Source organism: Salvelinus sp. IW2-2015, linkage group LG15 (genome assembly GCF_002910315.2).
Source record: "Salvelinus sp. IW2-2015 linkage group LG15, ASM291031v2, whole genome shotgun sequence".
In the NCBI taxonomy this organism is placed as follows: domain Eukaryota; kingdom Metazoa; phylum Chordata; class Actinopteri; order Salmoniformes; family Salmonidae; genus Salvelinus; species Salvelinus sp. IW2-2015.
Window position 1 is genome coordinate 58,195,605 of NC_036855.1, and position 6,240 is coordinate 58,201,844.

The 6,240-nt window shown below is 46.0% G+C and overlaps 1 pseudogene; it reads left to right on the forward strand.

The window, feature by feature from the left end:
* The window catches only part of LOC139028874 (potassium/sodium hyperpolarization-activated cyclic nucleotide-gated channel 2-like), a 109,083-nt pseudogene that overhangs the window by 88,002 nt on the left and 14,841 nt on the right, over positions 1–6,240 (forward strand).

Below are 6,240 nucleotides of genomic sequence, written 5' to 3' on the forward strand. Positions count from 1 at the left end.
TCAAAAGTGTAGCCAGTGTTATATGCTCCTTTATTTACTGTTGCCTTGTAGAGAGCTCTGAATGGGGGTGTCAGGGTGCCGATGTTCAAGGCTTCAATGAACACTGGGTAAACCTTACTCATATAGAAGGCAAGGATGGAGAGAGGGAGTCAGAGAAGAGGGGGAGACAAAGAAATGTTTAGAAATTATAATTAAGTGGCTGACATCTCTTTTGGGAAATGAATTATGCATGTTTTATTTGGTAAAGATTTGCATCCAGGAGGAGAGAGGGAAGTACAGGAGGGTCCTGGGTAGAGATATAGACAGAGACATAATACATTTTTTTTTTTAAAGGGTTCTCCCATGGGGACAGCCGCAGAACCCTTTTTGGTTCTAGATAGCACCTAAGAATGCAGAGAGACAGAGACAGAGAGAGAGAGAGTAAGAGAGTAATGTGAGGAAGAAGGTGAGAGAGCACAGTATGGCCATATGGAGAGAGATGGTAGAGAGAGATGAGAGAGTGAGGGAAGGATTGTGCAGTAAAACAGCATCAAGGGCTCTAAATCCCTTTCTCTCGTGGGAACAGAGTGTTGGATTGAATTGACTGAGGTTTACGGTTAGAAAGTGGATGCCCTGGAGACCTGATTAGCTTCTCAGTACTGACAATGATTTGATTTATCTAAGTAGCAGAAGAAGAGGAGCAAGGTTCCTTCTGTTAGTGAAGTGATGGCTACGAGGATATAACATCATTTCCTGTCACGCTGGCCGTTATCAGCGACATCACTTCCTCAGAGAGATCCATCCCCTAGTGGCGTGTTCCCTAGTCCACTGTGTGTCCTCCCCTGGGCTCCAGAGAGAGAGAGAGAGAGAGACGGTGGCTGTGGCTATGCGGTCGCTTCACTCTTAGCAAAAAGGATTACAAGAGCGTTCTTTGGTTGTCCCCATAGGAGAACCCTTCCCAAAACTGTTCTAACTGGAACCAAAAGGGTTATACGTAGGTTCTAGATAACACCTTCTTCTCTAAGAATGTATGTGCTAGTAATTCACAACACAAACAGGGAATTATCTTCAAAGCCACTGTTTTTTCTCACTTGGCTAATGCCCTTTCATGCTGAGGGGAATCAAATTGTATTGCATTACAAAGCCAAGGATAAATGGATGAATTCCGCAATGACAGTGTTTTATGGGAATACAGGAGGTTAGAAGACAACTAGAAAACCTAAATCCTTGTCGTCGTTGAAACGGAGCAAATGTCTGTGACAAATCTCATGCTTCCCAGTTCCCACAGCGAGATGTCAACAGGGCAGAGAAAGACAGACAGACAGGTTACAGAGAAAGAAAGACAGACAGGTTACAGAGACAGACAGACAGACAGGTTACACATGCAATCTTCAGTAGAGGATCACAAACAAGCTCACATTTTCGCTTCACAACCCAATGAGGCTGAAGCTTAGGAGTACCACAGGGGTACTTTCTCATTGTGTTGGACAGGATTGGACAGGAGGACTTTCTCATTGTGTTGGACAGGATTGGACAGGAGGACTTTCTCATTGTGTGGACAGGATTTGACAAGGAGGACTTCTCGTTGTGTTGGACAGGATTGGACAGGCAGGACTTTCTCATTGTGTTGGACAGGATTGGACAGAGGACTTTCTCATTGTGTTTGGACAGGATTGGACAGGAGGACTTTCTCATTGTTGGACAGGATTGGACAGGAGGACTTTCTCATTGTGTTGGACAGGATTGGACAGGAGGACTTTCTCATTGTGTTGGACAGGATTGGACAGGAACTTTCTCATTGTGTTGGACAGATTGGACAGGAGGATTTCCTTGTGTTGGACAGGATTGGACAGGAGGACTTTCTCATTGTGTTGGACAGGATTGGACAGGAGGACTTTCTCATTGTGTTGGACAGGATTGGAACAGGAGGACTTTCTCATTGGTTGTTGGACAGGATTGGACAGGAGGACTTTCTCATTTTTGTTGGACAGGATGGACAGGAGAGGACTTTCTCATTGTGTTGGACCAGGATTGGACAGGAGACTTTCTCATTGTGAGATTGGACAGGAGGACTTTCTCATTGTGTTGGCAGGATTTGGACAGGAGGACTTTCTCTTGTGTTGGACAGGATTGGACAGGAGGACTTTCCATTGTGTTGGCCCAGGATTGGACAGGAGATTTCTCATTGGTGTTGGACAGGTTGGAACAGGAGGACTTTCTCATTGTGTTGTGACAGGATTGGACAGGAGAACTTTCATTGTGTTTGACAGGATTGGACAGGAGACTTTCTCATTGGATTGGACAGGAGGACTTTCTCATTGTGTTTGGACAGGATGACAGGAGACTTTCTTCATTGTGTTGGACAGGATTGACAGGAGACTTTCTCATTGTGTTGGACAGTTGGACAGAGTATTCTCCATTGTGTTGGACAGGATTTGACAGGAGGACTTTCTCATTGTGTTGGACAGGATTGGACAGGAGGCTTTCTCATTGTGTTGGACAGGATTGGACAGGAGGACTTCTCATTGGTTGGACAGGATTGGAACAGAGGACTTCTCATTGTGTTGACAGGATTGACAGGGGACTTTCTCATTGGTTTGAACAAGGATTGGACAGGAGGACTTTCTCATTGTGTTGACAGGATTGGACAGAAGACTTTTCTCATTGTGTTGGACAGGATTGGACAGAGGACTTTCTCATTGTGTTGGACAGGATTGGACAGCAGACTTTCTCATTGTGTTGGACAGGATTGGACAGGAGGACTTTCTCATTGTGTTGGACAGGATTTGGACAGGAGGACTTTCTCATTGTGTTGGAACAGGATTGGACAGCAGGACTTTCTCGTTGTGTTGGACAGGATTGGACAGGAAGGACTTAGTTCTCTGAAGGAGAGGAGGAATGTGGCTCTTTTTCTAGAATCATTCTGGTTCATCATCAGATCAGTAAATGTTCAAATTTATACCAAGGGATTTCATTTGAATAGACTTCCTGATAAGAGATAGATTCAATGCTTAGCTCATGGCAGAGCTTAGAATTCATCTCTCAGATGCCCCGGGAATGAATATCTTCATGTTCTTTCTGCCTCTCTTTCTTCTTTTGAAGTCCTATCAYTTAGTTTTCCAGATTCACGTTTTTCATCGATTTTCAAAGCACTCTGCATTGTTAATACTGCCATTTTATATATGAATTATGCAATATAAGAGTATAACCAGGATTAAAGGAATATGATCCTCCAGTTCTCACCATGTTGTTTTGAGGTCTTTTATCAGGTGCATTTAGTGTCTATGTCTGAGTGTGGTTTGCTCTCAAACTCCACCTTTCACTTTCAGCTACATCGTCCTAATTCAGACGGCCGACCCTTGAACTCCTGTGTATGTTGTAGCGTCGTGTGTGTGGCTGCGCACATCTGTGTGTGTACATGAGTATTAGTTTAGGTGTACATATTATGTGTGTGCGTGTGCGTGTGCGTGTGTGTGTGTGTGTGTGTGTGTGTGTGTACATCCGTATATGTGCTTGCATGTGTGTGTGTATGCCTTGAACGTGATCACGGGGTGCAACACGTTAAATAGCAACCGTGCTCCTGCTCCTGCGCCTGCTACCATTTTGGAGGTGAGTGGTCACGGTCGACCGCTCGGCATCATCGGCATGCACAGGCTCACACTCGGGCTCCAGACTGTCCTTCATTCTGTAGAGGAGAGGAGGGCGAGGAGATGGAGGAGGAGAAATGTGATTCGGAAGGCAGGCTCAGGAGCCTCTGGCTAGATCCAGGCGGACAGAGACTTGTCTACATCTGAGGATGAGGTGAAAGACAGAAGTGAAAGCTGAGCGGAGGTCAGAATTATAGACCTTCCTTATAAAGACGTCAGTCGGGAAAGAGAGTGTTGAAAAGGAGAGCGGAGAGGGGATTGAAAAGACAGATTTAGAGACAGAGCTCGAGAGAGAGAGAGAGAGAGAGAGAGAGATGGAGAGAGAGAGAAAGAGAGGTAGAGACAGACAGGGAAAAAGAGAGATGTGCAGTTGTTGCTCTTCCATGAAGTGAGAGCGAGCATTATTTCATTAGCTGGCTCCCTCCCCTTTTCTGCCTTGACGTGTGTGTGTGTGTGTGTGTGTGTGTGTGTGTGTGTGTGTTGTTGTTGCGTTCCTATGCAGTGACAGCAGTGGAGCCCCGTTGAGCACTGTGCGCTCACGTTGAGTGACCGCTCCCTTCGACTGGGACAGGCCCTGGTTGCCTTCGAAATGGCACCCTATTCCCATAATAGTGCAATACTTTTTGACCAGGACCCAGGGCACTATAGGGGAATAGGGTGCCATTTTGTAAGCTGCACTAAATGTTTTCTCTTCAGGCACTGCTGCGGGCACCTCATCACAGAGGTCTGATTCTCAGGGACCATCACTACTGTCATTAGTGTCATTAGTGATGTCTGGAGGTAACAGGTTTCTCTTTTCTCCTGGAGAGGGGGAGGGAGGTGAGAGGTGGGATGGAGGGAGATAGAGGGAGTGTGTGGTTGATTGGTCATGGCTGGAGGTAATAGGTTTCTCTCCGAGGAGACAGGTGGAAGGAGGAGGGAGTGTGTGGTTTATTATGAGGTCTGTGGCACAGTGTGCCGTATGCGTTAATGTCTATTATCTCTTACATAGCTTCTCCGTCTCTGATTTGTAAGTAATTCCGACACAGGCGGCTGACGGCAGGGCTAAATCATAGTTTTTAGGAGAGAAATAGTCTCAAAGAGAGATAGAAAGGAGGGATGTCACTCTGATTAATTCAGCGAAAGAGCTACGTAAGGTTACCCCCCCGCCCCCCCCCCCATCTGTTGTAACAGTATTATGCCTGTAATGAAGCATATCAGGGATGATCAAAGTGTAACCTAGGCTCAACAGTAGAATGTAGTGACTTTCCATTCAGACAGGGTTTAGTGTAGTGAAGGTCTGTGATGCTCCTCTTCCTGCTGCTGTTTCTTATTTCTGTGTGCTTTGATCTCTCTCCTGGTCCAAGAGAATCGGGCCAGAGAGATCTCATCCTCCTCACACACACGTTCTCACTGTAAAACCAGCCCCCTCTCCTCCTCTGTCAAGGTTTTTGGGGGTTGAATCATGCGATAGTAGATATTAGCTCAGGTGCCACAGGGATTTTGTTGTTACCAATTGTAACACCTTACACAGGAGGGAAAAACACACAAATGTGTGTACACACACACACACACACACACACACACACACACACACACACACACACACACACACACCATCAGCCAGCACCTTGTATTGACGTTTTTGTAATTCATGTCATTGCTCTGTTGTTCCATTGTTTGAACTACTCTCTCTCTCCTGTTCTATCTTCCTCTGTTTGCAGACAGTGGTTTTGGAGGCGTGCTCTGAATGCTGTCTCTCATCACAGCTCCCTCAGTGGAGTCCTTCATTCAAACTTTTGTGAATMTMATATTAAGAAACTTTYTCTTTCTTTCTYTCTYTCTTTTCTTTCCACCCGCCAYYTTTTCTTCCCCCCTCTGCTCTGTTCATCCACCTCAGAAGTCGATGCACTGAGAAAGGAAACCCGAACGAAGCCGGTGTCTGTAACTAAATGRAGCTCKCCCAATCKCTTTCTGTGTGTGGTCTGAATGACACTCRCCTTATCTGTAGCCCCGTAGTAACTCTGCTAATTACCCAACTGTGATTACTCCCACTACCCCACCCGCGCCACATCTCGTGCCACACATAGACCTGTGCCACCTGTATACCCAACCACCCCCCAGACATAGGGGAATCACTGATTAACAAGATCTCACCGGTCTCTGCTGAGTCGGCTCATGACTCTGTGGTGTTTCGCGTTCCACATGTGATTGTTCTGTGCGTGTTTGTGTGTGCGTAGGAGGTTCCTGTGTGATATTTCCCCCTTCAACCTTCTCCCTTTTCTCATCAATGGATTCTGGTTGCAATCAGATACTGTACAGTACTTAGGGAAATGAGTTTGCAATCAGTGCCTCTCCCCATCGTTCTTTCTCTCTCTCTATCTCTCTCTGTCTCTCTCTCTYTATCCTCTTATTCCTCCTCTTATGTGCTGCCAGCCAGTGCATAGGTTCAGAATGGAAATATACCGTACTATAAACACCAGTCTGCTATTTTCAGCTTTTCTTTTGTGTGGGGCAAAATGTACAAGCAGTCTTGTGTGCTGTGTGTTTATCTGAAGTGTTGTGTGTAATGGAGGGCTTGACCTCTAAGCCTTCAGTAACCTGTAGAGTATGACTCAGTCACTGTGCTGTGGGG